This window comes from Bos indicus, chromosome 20 (genome assembly GCF_029378745.1).
Source record: "Bos indicus isolate NIAB-ARS_2022 breed Sahiwal x Tharparkar chromosome 20, NIAB-ARS_B.indTharparkar_mat_pri_1.0, whole genome shotgun sequence".
NCBI classification, from domain to species: domain Eukaryota; kingdom Metazoa; phylum Chordata; class Mammalia; order Artiodactyla; family Bovidae; genus Bos; species Bos indicus.
In genome coordinates, this window is record NC_091779.1 from 21,063,209 (window position 1) to 21,084,005 (window position 20,797).

The 20,797-nt window shown below is 41.6% G+C and overlaps 1 long non-coding RNA gene across 1 annotated transcript in view; it reads right to left on the minus strand.

The window, feature by feature from the left end:
• Positions 1–6,762: 6,762 nt before the first annotated feature.
• Positions 6,763–20,797, minus strand: part of LOC109574772 (uncharacterized) — a 211,364-nt gene continuing 197,329 nt past the window's right edge. Inside the window, exons 4-5 of the long non-coding RNA XR_011562420.1 lie at positions 10,872–11,029; positions 6,763–7,584 (exon numbers count right to left, since the gene is read on the minus strand). This is a non-coding gene — a long non-coding RNA (uncharacterized lncRNA). The remainder of the gene's footprint in view (positions 7,585–10,871; positions 11,030–20,797) is intronic.

Sequence of the window (20,797 nt, forward strand, 5' to 3'; positions counted from 1 at the left end):
AAAAGTGTGCTTTAATTAGTATTTATGTCAGAGCCAGGGTGACGTAAGTTGCTAATTATGCTGATAGCAGAACAGGTTGAGATATTCTTGTATGTAAAAGAGAGAGGGGTAATAGGCATGCCTTGTGGATTTAGAGTATATGTGGTTTAATTTGACCCCAAATTAGTTTGGATTATGTCTGGCCTGCATTTAAAATAGCCTTTCTAGTAGTTAAGGAGACTGCACTTCTGTCTTGAATGGTAGGAATTTCAAACTGTATGCATGTATGCATAGTCATTGCAGTTGTGTCTGACTCTTTGTGACCCTGTGGACTGTAGCCTGCCAGGCTTCTCTGTCCATGAGATTTTGCATGCAAGAATACTGGAGTGGGTTGACATTTCCTCCTCCAGGGGATCTTCCTGACCCAGGAATTGAACCTGCATCTCCTGTGTTTCCTGCATTGCAGGCACATTTTTTACCGCTGAGCCACCAAGGAAGCCCTCAAACTGTATATTGCATCGTTAATCTCTGAGTTTCATAAAAGTTATTTTTATCCCAACCTTGATTATTGGAACTTTTGGACATCTCTCAGGAGCTGATTATCCCTAAGTGCTAAAATAAGTTTTTAAATAAAAATTGTGAAGGGAGGTATTTTTGTTTTCACCTAAGTTCAAATAATATTTCATTAAAATCTCAATTGTATGGTAAATGACTCAAAATACATGCACTACTTATAGCAGAGTCTGTTAATTAGTAAGAACTCAACTAGCCATATATACATTTTTCAAATATTTAAAGGAGGATTATTTATAATATGGTTTTTTAAAAAAGAGAGTCTAGACCACATTGTCAGTTTTTCTCATTGCCAATAATGATACTTAATCCTTGCATGACATGTTATGTGCTCCTTCTTATTCTAAACACTTATCATGTAGTACTGATGATCTATTTAATTCTCAGACAGCCCTCTGAGATGGGTATCAGTAGTCCCACCACGTGCTCTGATGAGGACGCTGAGGACTGAACTTCTAGAAACTTGCCTGGGCTCACTGACTAGAAAGCAGCACGACTGAGATGGGAACCCAGAGAATCTATGCACTTTATACTTCGCTGTTCTTCCAGTTCAAGAACTCTAACGTTTTCAGGTACTACAATAAAGCCATGCCCTATAAATTCTCCCTTCTCCATTCTGCTAAACACTTATTGTTACTATGATACAATTATGGTAGGTGTTTATTACAGGAATCCACAGATTCTGAGTTCCTTTTGAATAAGTAACAGGCTGCATCATATTTACTGTGATATTCACATTTGAGAGGGTAGTCAATAAAGAGCATCAGAGAATTGATTTATTAAATATTTTATGAACTAGGACTCCCTGCCCTTTCAGCAGGCCAGATCATGCTGATAGGTTATGAGAATAGGATAATTGTGGAACTCACTTTCAGACCAAGTTTTAACCTCACAGGAAGCACAGAGTTGATAACTACTGACGAAGGATCTTGCTGGCCTCAGTAGTACTGCATGTTGATTTTCAAAGCTGTTTGATCATCGGTGTATTTCTGGAATCTTCTCCTAAGTGAACTTGTTCTCATTTATCTGTTAACTTTCTGTTTAACTTCTAGCAACTTGGGTGACTGAGACTTGTAACATGTCCATTGATGACTTTGAAGTACTTACAGACTTTTGTCTGTATATATTTGCATTATCTATGCGTTTTATATTCTCTGCCGATTTCAGAACAGAGTGCATGCCCCCAAATGGTACTAATTCAGCCAATTTTTATGATACAGAGTTCAGCAGTAGCAGAGATTAAACTATTGTTTAACAGCAAAGGAGAAAGCTTTCACATTATTCAGTTATTTCTATTTGTAGTTTTATTTCAACTGTAAGATTTACTTCCAAAACACCTGAGTCTCTTTGGACACAAGACGAGGGTATGTGCTAGCCATACAAGACCAGACTAAGCTGATCCGATTTCTCATCTTTTATAATATGATGGTGGTAGAGTAAGATTGTCTAAGAAGGGCAGTGAAATATTCTATAGGCTGTGGGAAAGAATTAGGTTTTTAATTACCACTGATTTGAATAGTGTTGTCCTTTTCTGAGTTTAGGATAGACATTCAATCTACACTGTAGATTCATGTGCCTAAATCTTGGGCCACAAGCTTTTATTTATAAAGGACATTTAACATCTCATCTTCTACTTTTAGCCATAGTCCCATGGGACTGGCAGGACTTTTAAGCCAAAAGTTCTTTTCATGGATTTTCTCACCTTCATTCCTGCTCTAAAATCAATCTAGGCACCTTAGACAGCTTGTTTATTATATTAGGGGTCTTCTGTTTCCAGTGGTGCCCACGCAACCCTCTTCTTACTTCTTCCCTGACCCCAAGGAGAAGAACCACCTTTAATGTAACAAGGAAACTATCCTCATTTCTTTAGATCAAGAGATTTTACAATTGTTTTTCTGTGTTTTTAAGAAAATAATTTTCTTTGCATAACTTTATACATATCTGTAAAAGCTTGGCCCTTTGGAAAACAAAAGTCATTTCTAATTTGAACTGCAGGTGGTGAGGGTGAGGGAAAGTTTACAAATGGAAAGCAGAAAGTCCAAGGGAAACAACAAGATGTTTCACATGTTATCCTGTTCTGTGTGCTGATGGCCAGTGGAGTGTGGGGATTCAGACAATAGACTCTGAAGTCTGACTGGCTGGTTTAAGTCTCAATTCTTCCACTTATTAATTGAATTGCCTTGAGTAAGTTACTAGATCTAATTAGATCTACCTGTGCTTCGGTTTTCTCATATTCGGTTGTAATATGGGGATGCTGCCAGTAGTAGCTGGCTCATGATTATTGTGATCATTAATATGTGAGTTAAAAGGCATAAAGTGCTGAAACAGTGCCTAGCAATATAAGTGGCATGTAGTAGTGTTAGCACTCAGTCGTGTCTGACCCTTTGCGACCCCATGGACCGTAGCCTGCCAGGCTCCTTTGTCCATGAAATTCTCCAGGCAAGAATGCTGGAGTGGGTAGCCATTCTCTTCTCCAGGGTATCTTCCCCACCAGGGATCAAACCTGGGTCGCCTGCATTACAGGCAGATTCTTAACCATCTATTGCCTATACAAACAAAAAATTCAACTTGTAAAATTTGAAATGAAGTGAAGTGAAAGTTACTCAGTCGTGTCTGACTCTTTGCGACCCCATGGACTATACAGACCATGGAATTCTCCAGGCCAGAATACTGCAGAGGGTAGCCCTTCCCATCTCCAGGGGATCTTCCCAACCCAGGATTGAACCCAGGTCTCCTGCATTGCAGGTGGATTCTTTGCCAGCTGAGCCACAAGGGAAGCCCATGGAATGAATGTTACATGTATGTTTTAAAACCATGTGTATATGGAATATATACTTAGACTCCAGAAAGATTTAAGGTTCAGGAAAAGCAGGAGCTTTCGGTTGAAGGCTCAAGGCTGTCACATTTAACAAATAGTTAATTCTTCTTAAGGAACAGTGCACAGTCTTATTATCTCTCATGAGGAAATGTATTTTATGGGAAGCAAAGCTTTAGAAACAAAAAAGTCCTCAATAATAAGTTCAGTCATGTGCACACCATGAGACTTATGAAAGGAAATGGCACAAGTGCATTGTATCTTATAAAAGCATTAGCTAAAGTGATACATTTTGTGTTATAGTAATAAAAATTTCAGATATTACTTATTTCATGGTTTTTAGGCACAAGGCATGGTAGGAAAGAATCCTTCAACAGGAAAATTATTTTGTTTTATGGTTTTCTATCAAATATTTATATAGTTTTTATTAAAATAAATGTTTTTGTTTTATAAATATTCCATTGAGCATTTTTAAACAATTCTATTCTAAAAGTTTTGTTTTATTTTAAAAACTTTACCTGCTATTCTCCCATCCAGTTTTATTGAAATGTAATTGACATATAATATTGTATTGGTTTAAGGTGTACAACATAATGATTTGAATTGTATATATTGCAAAATTATCCCAATAAATATCCACTATGTAGGAGGTAATATCTATCATCTCATATGGCTATGAATTGTTTTCTTGTGAGAAATTAAGAACTACACTCATGACAACTTATAAATATATCAGTTCAGTTTAGTCGATCAGTTGTGTCTGACTCTTTGTGACCCCATAAACTGCAGCATGCCAGGCTTCCCTGTCGATCACCAACTCCTGGAGTTCACTCAAACTCACGTCCATCGAATCGGTGATGCCATCCAACCATCTCATCCTCTGTCATCCCCTTCTCCTCCTGCCCCCAATCCCTCCCAGCCTCAGAGTCTTTTCCAATGAGTCAACTCTTCGCGTGAGGTGGCCAAAGTATTGGAGTTTCAGCTTCAGCATCAGTCCTTCCAATGAACGCCTAGGACTGATCTCCTTTAGGATAGACTGGTTGGATTTCCTTGCAGTCCGAGGGACTCTCAAGAGTCTTCTCCAACACCACGTTCAAAAGCATCAGTTCTTCAGTGCTCAGCTTTCTTCACAGTCCAACTCTCACATCCATACATGACCACTGGAAAAACCATAGCCTTGACTAGATGGACCTTTGTTGGCAAGGTAATATCTCTGCTTTTCAATATGCTATCTAGGTTGGTCATAACTTTCCTTCCAAGGGGTAAGTGTCTTTTAATTTCATGGCTGCAATCACCATCTCCAGTGATTTTGGAGCCCAAAAAAATAAAGTCTGACACTGTTTCCACTGTTTCCCCATCTATTTTCCATGAAGTGATGGGACCAGATGCCATGATCTTCGTTTTCTGAATATTGAGCTTTAAGCCAGCTTTTTCACTCTCCTCTTTCACTTTCATCAAGAGGCTTTTTAGTTCCTCTTCACTTTCTGCAATAAGGGTGGTGTCATCTGCATATCTGAGGTTATTGAGATTTCTCCCGGCAATCTTGATTCCAGCTTGTGCTTCTTCCAGCCCAGCGCTTCTCATGATGTACTCTGCATATAAGTTAAATAAGCAGGGTGACAATATACAGCCTTGACGTACTCCTTTTCCTATTTGGAACCAGTCTGTTGTTCCATGTCCAGTTCTAACTGTTGCTTCCTGACCTGCATATAGGTTTCTCAAGAGGCAGGTCAGGTGGTCTGGTATTCCCACCTCTTTCAGAATTTTCCACAGTTGATTGTGATCCACACAGTCAAAGGCTTTGGCATAGTCAATAAAACAGAAATAGATGTTTTTCTGGAACTCTCTTGCTTTTTCCATGATCCAGCGGATGTTGGCAATTTGATCTCTGGTTCCTCTGCCTTTTCTAAAACCAGCTTGAGCATTTGGAAGTTCACGGTTCACGTATTGCTGAAGCCTGGCTTGGAGAATTTTGAGCCTTACTTTACTAGTGTGTGAGATGAATGCAATGTGCGGTATTTTGAGCATTCTTTGGCATTGCCTTTCTTTGGGATTGGAATGAATACTGACCTTTTCTAGTCCTGTGGCCACTTCTGAGTTGTCCAAATTTGCTGGCCTATTGAGTGAAGCACTTTCACAGCATCATCTTTCAGGATTTGAAATAGCTCAACTGGAATTCCATCACCTCCACTAGCTTTGTTCATAGTGATGAAGGCCCACTTGATTTCACATTCCAGGATGTCTGGCTCTAGGTGAGTGATCACACCATCATGATTATCTGGCTCATGAAGATCTTTTTTTGTACAGTTCTTCTGTGTATTCTTGCCACCTTTTCTTAATATCTTCTGCTTCTGTTAGGTCCATACCATTTCTGTCCTTTATCGAGCCCATCTTTGCATGAAATGTTCCCTTGGTATCTCTAATTTTCTTGAAGAGATCTCTATTCTTTCCCATTCTATTGTTTTCCTCTATTTCTTTGCACTGATCACTGAGGAAGGCTTTCTTATCTCTCCTTGCTATTCTTTGGAACTCTGCATTCAGATGGGTATATCTTTCCTTTTCTCCTTTGCATTTTGCTTCTCTTCTTTTCACAGCTATTTGTAAGGCCTCCCCAGACAGCCATTTTGCTTTTTGCATTTCTTTTCCATGGGGATGGTCTTGATCCCTGTCTTCTGTACCATGTCACGAACCTCCGTCCATAGTTCATCAGGCACTCTATCAGATCTAGTCCCTTAAATCTATTTCTCACTTCCACTGTATAATCATAAGGGATTTGATTTAGGTCATACCTGAATGGTCTAGTGGTTTTCCCCACTTTCTTCAATTTAAATCTGAATTTGGCAATAAGGAGTTCATGTTCTGAGCCACAGTCAGCTCCCGGTCTTGTTTTTGGGACTGTATAGAGCTTCTCTATCTTTGGATGCAAAGAATATAATCAATCTGATTTCAGTGTTGACCATCTGGTGATGTCCATGTGTAGAGTCTTCTGTTGTGTTGTTGGAAGAGGGTGTTTGCTATCTATGACCAGTGCGTTCTCTTGGAAAAACTCTATTAGCCTTTGCCCTACTTCATTCCATACTCCAAGGCCAACTGCCTGTTACTCCAGGTGTTTCTTGAGTTCCTACTTTTGCATTCCAGTCCCCCATAATGAAAAGGACATCTTTTGGGGGTGTTATTTCTAAAAGGTCTTTTAGGTCTTCACAGAACCATTCAACTTCAGCTTCTTCAGCGTTACTGGTTGGGGCACAGGCTTGGATTACTGTGATATTGAATGGTTTGCCTTGGAAATGAACAGAGATCATTCTGTTGTTTTTGAGACTGTATCTAAGTACTGCATTTCACACTCTTTTGTTGACCATGATGGCTACTCCATTTCTTCTAAGAGATTCCTGCTCACAGTAGTAGATATAATGGTCATCTGAGTTAAATTCACACTTTCCATTTCATTTTAGTTTGCTGATTCCTAGAATGTCGACGTTCACTCTTGTCATCTCCTGTTTGACCACTTCCAATTTGCCTTCATTCATGGACTTGACTTTCCAGGTTCCTATGCAATATTGGTCTTTATAGCATCGGACCTTGCTTCTATCACCAGTCACATCCACAGCTGGGTATTCTTTTTGCTTTGGCTCCATCCCTTCATTCTTTCTGGAGTTATTTCTCCACTGATCTCCAGTAGCATATTGGGCACCTACCGACCTGGGGAGTTCATCTTTCAGTATCCTATCATTTTGCCTTTTCATACTGTTCATGGGGTTCTCAAGGCAAGAATACTGAAGTGGTTTGCCATTCCCTACTCCAGTGGACCACATTCTGTCAGACCTCTCCACCATGACCCTCCCATCTTGGGTGGCCCCATATGGCATGACTTAGTTAGACAAGGCTGTGGTCCGTGTGATCAGATTGGCTAGTTTTCTGTGATTATGGTTTCAGTGTGTCTGCCCTCTGAAGCCCTCTTGCAACACCTATCATGTTACTTGGGTTTCTCTCACCTTGGACGTGGGATATTTCTTCACGGCTGCCCCAGCAAAGCGAAGCTGCTGCTCCTTACCTTGGACGAGGGGTATGTCCTCACTGCCGCCCCTCCTAACTTTGAACGTGGAGTAGTTCCTCTCGGCCCTCCTGCACCTGCGCAGCCGCCACTCCTTGGACATGGGGTTGCTCCTCTAGGCTGCCTCCCCTGACCTCGGGCGTGTGGCATCTCCTCTCGGCTGCAGCTATATAGTACAGTATTAAATAGTCACTATGCTACATCATCGGAGAAGGCAATGGCACCCCACTCCAGTACTCTTGCCTGGAAAATCCCATGGACAGAGGAGCCCAGTAGGCTACAGTCCATGGGGTCACACAGAGTCGGACACGACTGAAGCGACTTAGCAGCAGCAGCAGCAGCAGCATGCTACATCGTGACCTTGTACATTACATCCCCAGAACTTATCTTATAATTAGAAATTTGTACATTTTGACTGTCTTCAATTTCCCCCATCCTCACCTCCTGTGGCAACCACCATATAGCTTTCATTATTATTTAATATGTTACAGCTGCTGCTGCTAAGTTGCTTCCGTCATGTCCGACTCTGTGCAACCCCAGAGACGGCAGCCCACCAGGCTCCCCGGTCCCTGGGATTCTCCAGGCAAGAACACTGGAGTGGATTGCCATTTCCTCCTCCAATGCATGAAAGTGAAAAGTGAAAGTGAAGTCGCTCAGTCGTGTCCGACTCTTCAAGACCCCATGCACTGCAGCCTACCAGGCTCCGCCCATGGGATTTTCCAGGCAAGAGTACTGGAGTGGGGTGCCATTGCCTTCTCCAAATATGTTATAGTGTGGGTAAATAGAAGCAAAATGTTGAAAGAAAAACATAATGACTAGGAAGTCATTTATTGGAAGTCAGAATACTGTAAATTAGATTACCATACCACTAGGCTTGATTGCTTAGCATGAGTTGACTGGTCATAAACAGGGAACAAACCGCTGGTTTGTATAACAGATTACACCAGGTGACAAAGCTGGGAAGCTGTCGTAATCACTCAGGGCAACGGGGCTGGTGGACTGGAGCAGGGTGGCTGCCGTGCAGGTAGTGAGAAATGGTCTGCTGCTGCTGCTAAGTCGCGTCAGTCGTGTCTGACTCTTAGCGACCCCATGGACTGTAGCCTACAGACTCCTCCATCCATGGGATTCTCCAGGCAGGAGTACTGGAGTGGGTTGCTTTTGCCTTCTCCGGAGAAACAGTCAGATCTCACTAGAAATCCTTAGTATACTAGGACTCTGAACTAGAGAAGTTAGCTTGTTCGACGTTACCTAGTTACTGAGTGACAGGTGCTGTGTTTGCATAAGAGAAGCTAGCTCTTAAATTACAGACTCTGGAAGACAAAGGTTCAGGCTGAATCTCACCTGTGGCAAACAGTTCAATTTAACATGGTTCTGAGCAAAATGTGGGTACTATATATACATTTTTCAGACTAAATACCATATATGAAGCAACTGTTACATAAGCAGATAGCAGGTGCCTGATGGGGTTTCCCTGGTGGCTCAGTAGGTAAGGGATCCGCCTGAAATGCAGGAGACACAAGAGATGTGGGTTTGATCCCTCATCATGAAGATCCCCTGGAGGAGGAAAATGGCAACCCATTCCAGTATTCTGTCTCGAAAAATCCCGTGGACAGAGGAGCCTGGCAGGCTCTCATACACGGGGGTCACAAAAGACACAACTGAGCAACTGAAGCACACGCTGTACAGGTCCCTGATAAAATATAGCTACCCAGGCAAATATTTTGTGTAGATGTAACCTAGGTTGTTTGTGTTTTGCTTATACTGAAAGAACTTGTTGGATGATGTTTCTCGTGGCGCGGGTGGCAGGGGAGGGGCGGGCGGTGTGTGTGCACTTTGGCTGGAAACATAAATGAGAATACTAAGACATATATCCCAATATCAGCTTAAGGAATATTTTACAGAAATTGAGGGATGGGGAATTACAGAGACAACAGATACTATCCTGAAAGCTGCATGAATCTCTATAAATAGTTTCTTTAGAATTTTATGGATCTTAAAGAATCTGACTTTTTGGATTCAGTTTGTTATTCATTTGATAATGTGAGCCAATCCTGTGTGTTGCCCTGACAACGAATTTTAGTAACATAAAGAAGTGCTAGCTGTTAATTGGTATTCAGATTAGTAGCTGGTGTCTTTGCTCTGTCTCCATGGTAACCTAGCTGTCACGTTCTCATCTCTAGCACGGTATTGAGATTTCCTATGTGTGTCTTAATCCACATTGTCCACAGCCTCTGGCAGTGTTTTACTTTTTTAATATCTCCAACATGATCGCTTTTGAGCTATTAGCACCATTGCTAAAAAACAGTTGCTCCCCTGAAGTCCATTTCATCCTCTATACATTGCAGACTTCCATTTTGTGGCTTGTGTGCCTTGAGGTGTTTGTTTGGTTGTCTGTACAGAGAAAGTTTTGCATAACTCCATACCGTGTATGGAATATGGATATTTTAAATATGTAAAATAGGGCAACACTGAATAAATAAGGAATACTTTTTCAAGGATGTTTAGCTGCGGTTAGAGGTAATAAGGGAGAAGGAAATGGCAACCCACTCCGTGTTCTTGCCTGGAGAATCCCAGGGACGGAGGATCCTGGTGGGCTGCCGTCTATGGGGTTGCACAGAGTCGGACACGACTGAAGCGACTTAGCAGCAGCAGCAGAGGTAATAAATATCGATTGGAGGGATAATTGCCAAATGAAAGAAATGAGGTCTAACGCAGGGGTCTTCAACCTCCAGGATCTAATGCTGGTGGAGCTGAGGTAATAATGATAGAAATAACAAGCACAATAAAAGCAATGCACTTGAATCATCCCCAAACCAACCTGCCACTCCCTGGTCTACAGAAAAATTGTCTTCCACAAAACCAGTCCCTGGTGTCAAGAGTTGGGGAGTGCTGTTATTTTCTGTACTGAGAATATATTCTCAAACTTTGGTTGGATAATGCAGAGATGTGTCATATATCCATTTTCTAGCAATTTCCTATTAAATGGAAAGTAGGGCTTCTCTCCATTTCTCTCCTCATTTTTTCCTATTTAAACTGCAGCCACCTCTTTTCATTTGACTCTCACTAGTTTTGTTTTTCCAACCCTCAAAGTTAAGGTAGAATTATTTCCCAATCATAAGTAGTTAGCTTATTAGTCATAGTTAGTCTTCCTCATCATTACTAATATACTGACCCCATGATGGAGGCAAGGAAAATGGTCTAGGAAATATATAGCTATTAATCTTTTCATGGAGATATACATACTAGAAATAAAACTAATTTTATATTCATTCAACACTGGTTTTAAATTCTGGATTTTTCATTTACTAGCCTTGTGGCCTATTAAGCTTAGGTTTTAATTATAAACTGTAATGAATATGTAGGCGAACACCTTAATATTCCAAAGTATTGACAAAGAGCTTACAATGCCATCAGGAGGGGAGTTGCTATTTAGATTCACTATTAATGACTTACTAGGTATTAATGGTTCGTCGTTGTTAAGAAGCTCTTGTGATGTGTTGGTATCTCACGTGGTTTTCTGTTAATGAGTCATTTGATCAGCTTCAATCTGGGAAGTTCATCGGAGAATATGCTTATACATATGTAACCCAAAGGCCGGCTTCTTTAGATTCCTGGAAACACATGAGGTTAATTGATGAAATCAATTTGAAATTCCTGGAGACTCAGCAAATTTCAAGACTACTACTGAGACCATTACAGGGGTTACTGGTGCAAGGATGACGATGTATTTCTTTTGATACAGTATCTTCCTTTATGCTTTTCAATCAGTAGTTAAGTGGAAATGTCCTTGATGTGCTTTGTTTCACAAAGCTTTTCAGTAGATTTTTGTTCTGTTTTTTTTTTTTTTAAATAGAAAAATGTAGCAAAAAAAGGGGGGGAGAATGTATTTTTTAAAAATATCTGGCCTATGTTTTGAGTTTCACACTCTAGACAGCAGATTATATGATTCATATGTATTTTACTGATGAACAGTGCAAGATTGATGGCAAGTCCTCACATAATTATGAAGTCCAAATACTACCTCTTCAGACTTCTGTGTTTTATACCACTAAGCAGCATAGCAGTGGCCCTAGTGATCCACAAGATATTTTGGAGGAAAATTTTCCAATGAATCCTAAGTCAGTGGATCACTAAGTATAGTATGCTAAAGAAATGCTAATTGCACTTGCAAACATATGCCCTGTGAACAGACGTGCACAGATGTACTTGCCAGAGATTTATCCATACTTGGGGAAGAAATAAGAAGACAAAGATATTTTACATTTTTTCATGATGTCCTCTTCAGTGTGTTTAGTTCAAAGCTGTCACACAAATTCCAAATAAAGATAAGATGAACTGAGATGGGATAAAACTAAAAAGACTCCCTAACAAATTAGGCTATTTCTCAACTCTTTGCAGTGAACTAAATACAACTGCAAGTGGACTATCTGGTCATATGACAACCCATAAAAAAGGGTGACCTTTTTGAAATCTGAAGCCACTCTTCTCTGCATTTTCGGCTTTGTTGCAATCTGTTTTTAAAATGGCTGCTTAAAAGCAATAGTTGGTTCTGTAGTCAGATGCTTTTTAAAAATTGAAACACAGGGACCTATTATTTTGATTCAAGCATTTGTTTTATTGAGGGCTAGGTAGTAGCCTGCTGAATAATTATGTTTTTTAAATAAATTAGTGAGGAATTAGGTGATAGAGGTGAAGAAAAAACCTTCTGGGGATAAACAGGATGCTGACTTCCACAGGGAAAATTACTTGACAGCACTGTAAGACAAGAGTTGCAAACCTCACTCTCCGACTGTCTCACTTGCCTTCAATGGCACCCCACTCCAGTACTCTTGCCAGGAAAATCCCATGGATGGAGGAGCCTGGTGGGCTGCAGTCCAGGGGTCACTAAGAGTCGGACACGACTGAGCGACTTCACTTTCCCTTTTCACTTTCATGCATTGGAGAAGGAAATGGCAACCCACTCCAGTGTTCTTGCCTGGAGAATCCCAGGGACAAAGGAGCCTGGTGGGCTGCCGTCTATGGGGTCGCACAGAGTCGGACACGACTGAAGTGACTTAGCAGTAGCAGTACTCAGCTTCTGTACAATGGAACACCTGAAGAGTCACAGTTTACCTGGTGGTGATTTTATGGCCATGTAAAACTGTACCAAAGTCTCTCACTGTTGCTTTCATCCAGAACACTCTAGATAGACCATTTCTGAAGCTGGTCTAACTTCTTAAACCTGCCAGTCACATTTGCATGGACGTTTACCCCTCATGACCAGCATAGCGTCTCCCACTTCTAATACCCTTTGAATATCTCTATCAACTAAAAAGATATGAATTTTTTCATTTCACTCTTCTCTGCTAATATTTCATCATTTCCTTGCATGTGCATCTATTTCAGAGAGGTCAATCAAAAACTATAAAGAAAAGAAAAGGCTAAATGAGGTAGTTTAAATGGCTACTTAGTATATACAATTGTGATGAAGGGAAGTTTGGAAACAGCTAATATTAAGGAAAAATGGTCATCTCTAAATTTTCAATTTAACATTTTAATTTATAGAAATATTCTAATCAAGATTATATATTTGACTCAAAATTTTATTTTCACATACTCTTAATTATGATACCTCAAATCATTAAATGTCATAAACATTTTTGGATGCCCATAATATATGTGATACAGTGGGAATTTCTGTAGAAATACAAAGAGGAGGAGTAGTTGCCATCCTTAATCTCAAGGAGCTTACAAGGTTAACCAGTGTATCCCCTTATTTGAGGGCAGAATACCTTTTGGGGGACAGAAATGGTATGGACCTAACAGAAGCAGAAGATATTAAGAAGAGGTGGCAAGAATACACAGAAGAACTATACAAAAAAGATCTTCACGACCCTGATAATTATGATGGTGTAATCACTCATCTAGAGCCAGACATCCTGGAATGTGAAGTCAAGTGGGCCTTAGAAAGCATCACTACGAACAAAGCTAGTGGAGGTGATGGAATTCCAGTTGAGCTATTCCAAATCCTGACAGATGATGCTGTGAAAGTGCTGCACTCAATATGCCAGCAAATTTGGAAAACTCAGCAGTGGCCACAGGACTGAAAAAAGTCAGTTTTCATTCCAATCCCAAAGAAAGGCAATGCCAAAGAATGCTCAAACTACTGCACAATTGAACTCATCTCACACGCTAGTAAAGTAATGCTCAAAATTCTCCAAGCCAGGCTTCAGCAATATGTGAACTGTGAACTTCCTGATGTTCAAGCTGGTTTTAGAAAAGGCAGAGGAACCAGAGATCAAATTGCCAACATCTGCTGGATCATGGAAAAAGCAAGAGAATTCCAGAAAAACATCTATTTCTGCTTTATTGACTATGCCAAAGCCTTTGACTGTGTGGATCACAATCAACTGTGGAAAATTCTGAAAGAGATGGGTATTCCAGACTACCTGACCTGCCTCTTGAGAAATCTGTATGCAGGTCAGGAAGCAACAGTTAGAACTGGACATGGAACAACAGACTGGTTCCAAATAGGAAAAGGAGTACGTCAAGGCTGTATATTGTCACCCTGCTTATTTAACTTATATGCAGAGTACATCATGAGAAATGCTGGACTAGAAGAAACATAAGCTGGAATCAAGATTGCCGGGAGAAATCTCAATAACCTCAGATATGCAGATGACACCACCCTTATTGCAGAAAGTGAAGAGGAACTAAAAAGCCTCTTGACGAAAGTGAAAGAGGAGAGTGAAAAAGTTGGCTTAAAGCTCAACATTCAGAAAACAAAGATCATGGCATCTGGTCCCATCACTTCATGGAAAATAGATGAGGAAACAGGGGAAATAGTGTCAGACTTTATTTTTTTGGGCTCCAAAATCACTTCATATGGTGACTGCAGCCATGAAATTAAAGGATGCTTACTCCTTGGAAGGAAAGTTATGACCAACCTAGATAGCATATTCAAAAGCAGAGACATTACTTTGCCAACAAAGGTCCGTCTCGTCAAGGCTATGGTTTTTCCTGTGGTCATGTATGGATGTGAGAGTTGGACTGTGAAGAAGGCTGAGTGCCGAAGAATTGATGCTTTTGAACTATGGTGTTGGAGAAGACTTTTGAGAGTCCCTTGGACTGCAAGGAGATCCAACCAGTCCATTCTGAAGGAGATCAGCCCTGGGATTTCTTTGGTAGGAATGATGCTAAAGCTGAAACTCCAGTACTTTGGCCACCTCATGCGAAGAGTTGACTCATTGGAAAAGACTCTGATGCTGGGAGGGATTGGGGGCAGGAGGAGAAGGGTACGACAGCGGATGAGATGGCTGGATGGCATCACTGACTCGATGGACATGAGTCTGAGTGAACCCCGGGAGTTGGTGATGGACAGGGAGGCCTGGCGTGCTGCGATTCATGGGGTCACAAAGAGTTGGACACGACTGAGCGACTGAACTGAACTAACTACCTTTTGCTGACAAATAAACCAATCCTTAAGTTGTTTTTTACAGGAATCCTTTGAGCATCTTTCTAATCCTTTACATTTTGCTCCCTGTTTTATACTCTGTGTGGGGAAATTAACAAGATGGTGTCAGTCAGGCTCTCTCATGCCATGCTCTCACACCCTCTTGCCTCATGTTCTGTAAACAATGACTATGTAACAGCTACGATCGCTTGTAGCACTGCACATGTGTGTCACGGGGTACTCAGGTGCTCAGGAGCTGCTTTGTGTGGTGCGCCTGTATGAGATTCATGAAAGCCCTGGCTGCTGCCACACTGGGGCTACTCATGAGCAACACTGTGAGGACGTTATATATGAGGTTAGTGTCATGGACTATGTTATTGCTACATTATGATTATGTTGTGGCTGCTGCTACGGCTGCTTCAGTCAGCCAGGAGAGAGCTGGTATAATGGCTGCCATGCCAGCCAGGAGAGGATAAACGTGTCTGCAGTTCCTCAAATCTCCTTCCAGCCTCTTTGGCTTGCACCTTACCTACCCTGGGTTCAGAGAACATTGTGGACAGTGTGAACAGTGAGACAATTGGCGTCACGAACAGGACCAGCAGTACGCTCTGAAAACACAAAATATCCATACATCTTTTCAACATATGTTGAGTGCCCAGCATGTGTGAAGCACTGGGCTCTGCCCTGGCTTTGGGATGTAAGCTATCACTACCTTCCAGGAACACTTAATCTGTTTCCCAAAAATCAACTTGAGGAGGGGCATTTGGTGGTTTAGCATAAGTTGGATCCCTGTACACAGAGGATGTCCCATATTCCTCAGCACTGGGAGATAGCTAACTAGGGTATGCAATTCTTGAAGGGAAGACAGGTATGTACTTACAGCTTTATAGGCATAATTTTATGAAAGGCAGATATAAACTACAGTTAAAGACAGAGGAATGGCTAGTTCACCCATGAGGAATTGGTAGAGGGTTTTCAGGGGAGGTGGAAGTGAATAAGAAACATGGAAGTCTTCTGTAGGGCTGCTGTTTGAGCAGGACATGAAGGATGAAAAACTGTTTGCCAAACAAAAACAGGGGAAAGGATATTTCAGGCAGAGGGTGGAGAGGGTACATGAAGTCAGGAAACACTCAGTGAGTCTGAAGAGTAGATGTTCTATGACTGATTGTGAAGTTGTCTGGGGGTCATAGAAAGGATCTAATGGGGGTAGGGGGGAAGAGAGTTGTTGGGATATGAACATATGTAAAGATGAGATTATGTGAACCATGTCATATGATGGCTGTTCAAGATTTTCAGCAGTAGAGTGACATGATCAAATTTATTTTTATATGAAGATACTGCAATGTTTGGGTGTAGGTGAGCAGCACTTTGGATGGATCACACTGTGATCTTGCTTTTTGGAGGACCACTTAGGAGACTACAATTGTCTACATATTTTTATTCTTTGGAAGAGGTGGCAGAAAACACGGTTCCCAAATTGACATATAGATAGATAGATATACAGATGAATATTTCTATGGGTATGAATTTCATATTACTTTTGGGGGAACTCTGACTTGCTTCATTAGATAGCATCACCAACTCAATGGACTTGAATTTGAGCCAAACCTGGGAGACAGTGAAGGACAGGGAAGCCTGGCGTGCTGCAGTCCATGGGGTCACAAAGAGTCAGACACAACTTAGCAACTGAACAACAACTCACTTGCCTGTTTGGGGGCCTGGTGTCCACTCTTGGAACAGTTAGTTGTAGCCAAGAAACAGGGTTACATGGTAGGGAAGATGGCAGCTAGAATCCTAGCTCTGTGGAAAAGCAAGGGTGTTCCCAGGGAAGGGACACTGATTTGGGAATTTGAGAAGACAACTCAGTAGGCTTCCACTAGAATGCACAGGTGAAAAATTCAACTTGGGGCACAGCGTCCAAGCTCTGCATGGTTGTTACTTAACCTGGGTTTGGCACCAGGTGCATTCAGGACAGACACAGATTGTCTTCAAGTACTTGAAGATGAGGTAGCTTTGGTGACAATGCTTAGCTCCCCATTTGAGGTGAAAGGTAACCTCTTTTGAAAATAGAGATAGATGATTTCCAGGAATTTTCCATTCTATGGCTTAAAAAGTCATCTTTTTCCTTTTGCTTTTCCTAAACAATGAGGGGCACCCTACCTTTCTAAAAGTGTAACTAAAATCTTCAGCTTGGGATACACACTGGGAAATAAGTTTTAGAGATTCACTTTATAAACTGTTTTTTTGTTTGTTTGTTTTTTACTGCAGGTTCTTAACATCTTCACAGATATTGAATTTACACAGATATCAGAAGCTTGATTTGAGTTGGGCTTTGCTTAAAAGTGGAGAAGGCAATGGCACCCCACTCCAGTACTCTTGCCTGGAAAATCCCATGGATGGAGGAGCCTGGTAGGCTGAAGTCCATGGGGTCACTGGGAGTCGGACACATCTGAGCAACTTCACTTTCACTTTTCACTTTCCTGCATTGGAGAAGGAAATGGCAACCCACTCCAGTGTTCTTGCCTGGAGAATCCCAGGGATGGGGAAGCCTGGTGGGCTGCTGTCTATGGGGTCGCACAGAGTTGGACACAACTGAAGTGACTTAGCAGTAGCAGTTGCTTAAAAGTCTACAGACCTAGATTCCTAGGGCCAAAGTGAATATTTCTTAGCTGGGTGTATTGTTTCCTTTATCCTCTGACACTGTTAAATATTTTCAGTAATGAGTTTCCCACACAGTTTATCTAGCTTATGAATTGTTTGATGTGGAATAATATACATTTTTTAATCAGAGGTTTATTCCCTCATTCTCTCACAAATTTTGGTTTGCAATCATTCTACCTCTTCTTGCACACCTGGGAAATATACTTTGAAAAACAGGCTAAATAAACACAAGATATCTATCTCATTCCACTCCTAAATAACCACAGAATACGTTCCAGACGAAATGAAAGGTGAAAGGACACTTGGAAAAATTTCTTTAGGCTTTCAGACTTCAGTTTCTTCAAATGAAACTTCACATATAAAATAAGGAGCCCTAACAATATTATACAGGTGTAACTTCACATTTTAGATAAGATTATTCTTTTCTATGTGTAGATAGCTTGGGTGGGTAACCCTTAGTGTACAGGGTTTGAAAAGAATTAAGCTATTGGTGTCTGGTATGCTCTAGGCTATTTTCCTGGGCTCCAAAATCACTGCAGATGGTGATGGCAGCCATGAAATTAAAAGATGCTTGCTCTTGGGGAGAAAAGTTATGACAAACCTAGACAGCATACTAAAAAGCATAGGCATTACTTTGCTGACAAAAGTCCATATAGTCAAAGCTATGGTTTTTCCATGTATGGATGTGAGAGTTGGACCATAAAGGGTAAGCACCAAAGAACTGATACTTTTGAACTGTGGTGTTGAATAAGACTCTTGAGAATCTCTTAGACTGCAAGGAGGAGATCAAACCAGTCAATCCTAAAGGAAATTGATCATGAATATTCATTGGAAGGACTGATGCTGAAGGTCCAATACCTTGGCCACCTGATGCAAACAGCCGACTCATTAGAAAAGATCCTAATGCTGGGAAAGAGTGAAGGCAGGAGGAGAAGGGGATGACAGAGAGCGAGCCAGTTGGATGGCACCATTGACTCAACGGACATGAGTTTGAGCAAGTTCTAGGAAAAGGTGAAGGACAGGGAAACCTGTTGTGCTGCTGTCCATGGGGTAGCAAAGAGTCAGACACAACTGAGCGACTGGAAAACAATTGCTCTAAAAGATCCCCACACCTTACAAGTGGAGTGTCAGTCATCCCTAGTCATAAGAGACTCTCCACAAAAAATTGTAAATTCTTTGCAGAGACACAAGGCCAGGAAAAAGAACAAATTGAAGCAGGGACTATGGAATAACACTCATGTCCCAGAGAAAACAGGAGTGTCATACAGCACATAATTAAAGCCCCTAGACAGCAAGAGTCAACACTTACAGAAAAGCCTACAGGAAGCCTGGTGATTCTACTAGTTAATCTATACTGAAATACTTCCACAGGCTGTGTTTTAAACAAGGTGTGAGAGCAAATCAGGCAGGAGTCAGTTACCCCAATGCAAACAGCATATTCCAACTAAAACATGGGACCCAAGACAGACTATAATGGGTTCAGCAGGAACCTTATTGGTATCACAACCCACCATAAATCGTTATGGTTCATTGGATAGAAGCAGGTAGAGTATTTTGTATAGTGATTCAACTGTAGGGTCTGGGCTCAGTGATTCCCCACTAGTCTGATTGCCTTCCTTGAAAATCCACCGGTTAACTCATAAGGAGTTATGAAGGATGACTGGGTGGAGGAGACTGGCTCACCCCTTTGCTGGCATTCTTGCATATGCTGTGGGCAGAAACATCAACCTTCTGTGCCTGTCAGAGCACCTGGCACTTGTTTGGTGCTCAAGTGAACAAACATATTATTCTACTTCCCTAAATTTTTTTCTAGGTTAGAAACCAGTTGTTCCCCCCCGCCCCCCACTGTTTCTAGGCTGAGAAAAACCCATCACCTGTACCTGAGTACTTGGACAGGTGTGATGACATGAGGATAAATACAGAGTTGATATTCTAAGAAGTTTGAAAGCTCCATATAGTGGGACATTATTTAGAAGCATGATTGGGGTTTTAAAAACGATTAGATTACAGGGAAGTCTATGGAAGGCCCTGATGGGGGGGCCCTCATGAAACTGAAGGTTAAATTCAGGGAAGTTCGGAGGGCTAAATCTGGAGATGCCTGCAAACTGGCACTTTAGAGGAAATAAAGGTCAATTTAGAGTTAGTGGAAAAGTCTGTTGCTCAGACACACAGAAGTGACATGGCTTGGAGACAAAGGGAGTTGACGCTTGCTCTTACAGTGAACACTGTTAAGTCCCAGTGAGCCTGAGCAAATCAGTGAAGTCAGAGCAAACAAAAGGTAAGAGTTGGTGGATGACTGGGTGAGAGAGGGCATCAAGGAAAAGGAGAACTGAAGAGAGTAAGCATCACCTTGGAGGTCAATCAAGTTACATTAATGAGGAGACAGAGGCAGTGTGCTGTCAATAGGTGACAGGAATTAGCAATAACTGAGTTGGTAGGATGCACATGTTAACCAATTTATGCAAGTATCTTTAATCCTTACAACAGCTGGAAAGAAAAGTATACTTTTATCATAACTTAAGGCTATCAAGTCCCTGATAGGTGCAATATAGGAAGAATAACCCAGGAGAAGTAAAACTATGGCTGTTTGGGTCATGTTTGTCAGGGTATTCAAGGTTCTGCCAGGAACCAGAGGATGCTCTCAAATGGGGGCTGGTTAAGAGATGTGGTCAGACTTTCTTGAAACTAGTGGAAGATAGTCTGATACCCTACAGGGAGCACCAGAAAGAAGCATTTACCACCCAGAGCCTAATTGGACAAAAGGAGGGTGTGATTCCTAGAATCTGGACATTTGTGTGGAAAGGGCTCCCTGACAGTCGCTGGAGCCTTTGGGTGCACGAGGCGGCCAAGTTGCAATAACCAGATAGGAAGGGAGCCTGAGGGCTAAAGACCTTATCCCTCCCATTTCTCCTGATCTCTTGTTAATGCCCCCAGCCTCCCATGTCTAAAGTCACCTGGAAGTCAGAGAGCAAGGGAGCCTGCTTGAAGGAATCCTCCAGAGGGTCTAGAAGAGGAAACCTAACACCCAGCCCTGAGAATGAATCTCTTCTGACAGCATAGGTCAATGGTTAGAGACTTTCCAGGGTATAAGAAAGGTGAGGGTTTTGTTGTTGCTGTTGTTATTTGTTTTTTTAAGTGCAGATACTTAGGCTTACTTCCCATTCATTATGCTACTGCTACTGCTAAGTCACTTCAGTCGTGTCCGACTCTGTGCGACCCCATAGATGGCAGCCCACCAGGCTCCTCCATCCCTGGGATTCTCCAGGCAAGAACACTGGAGTGGGTT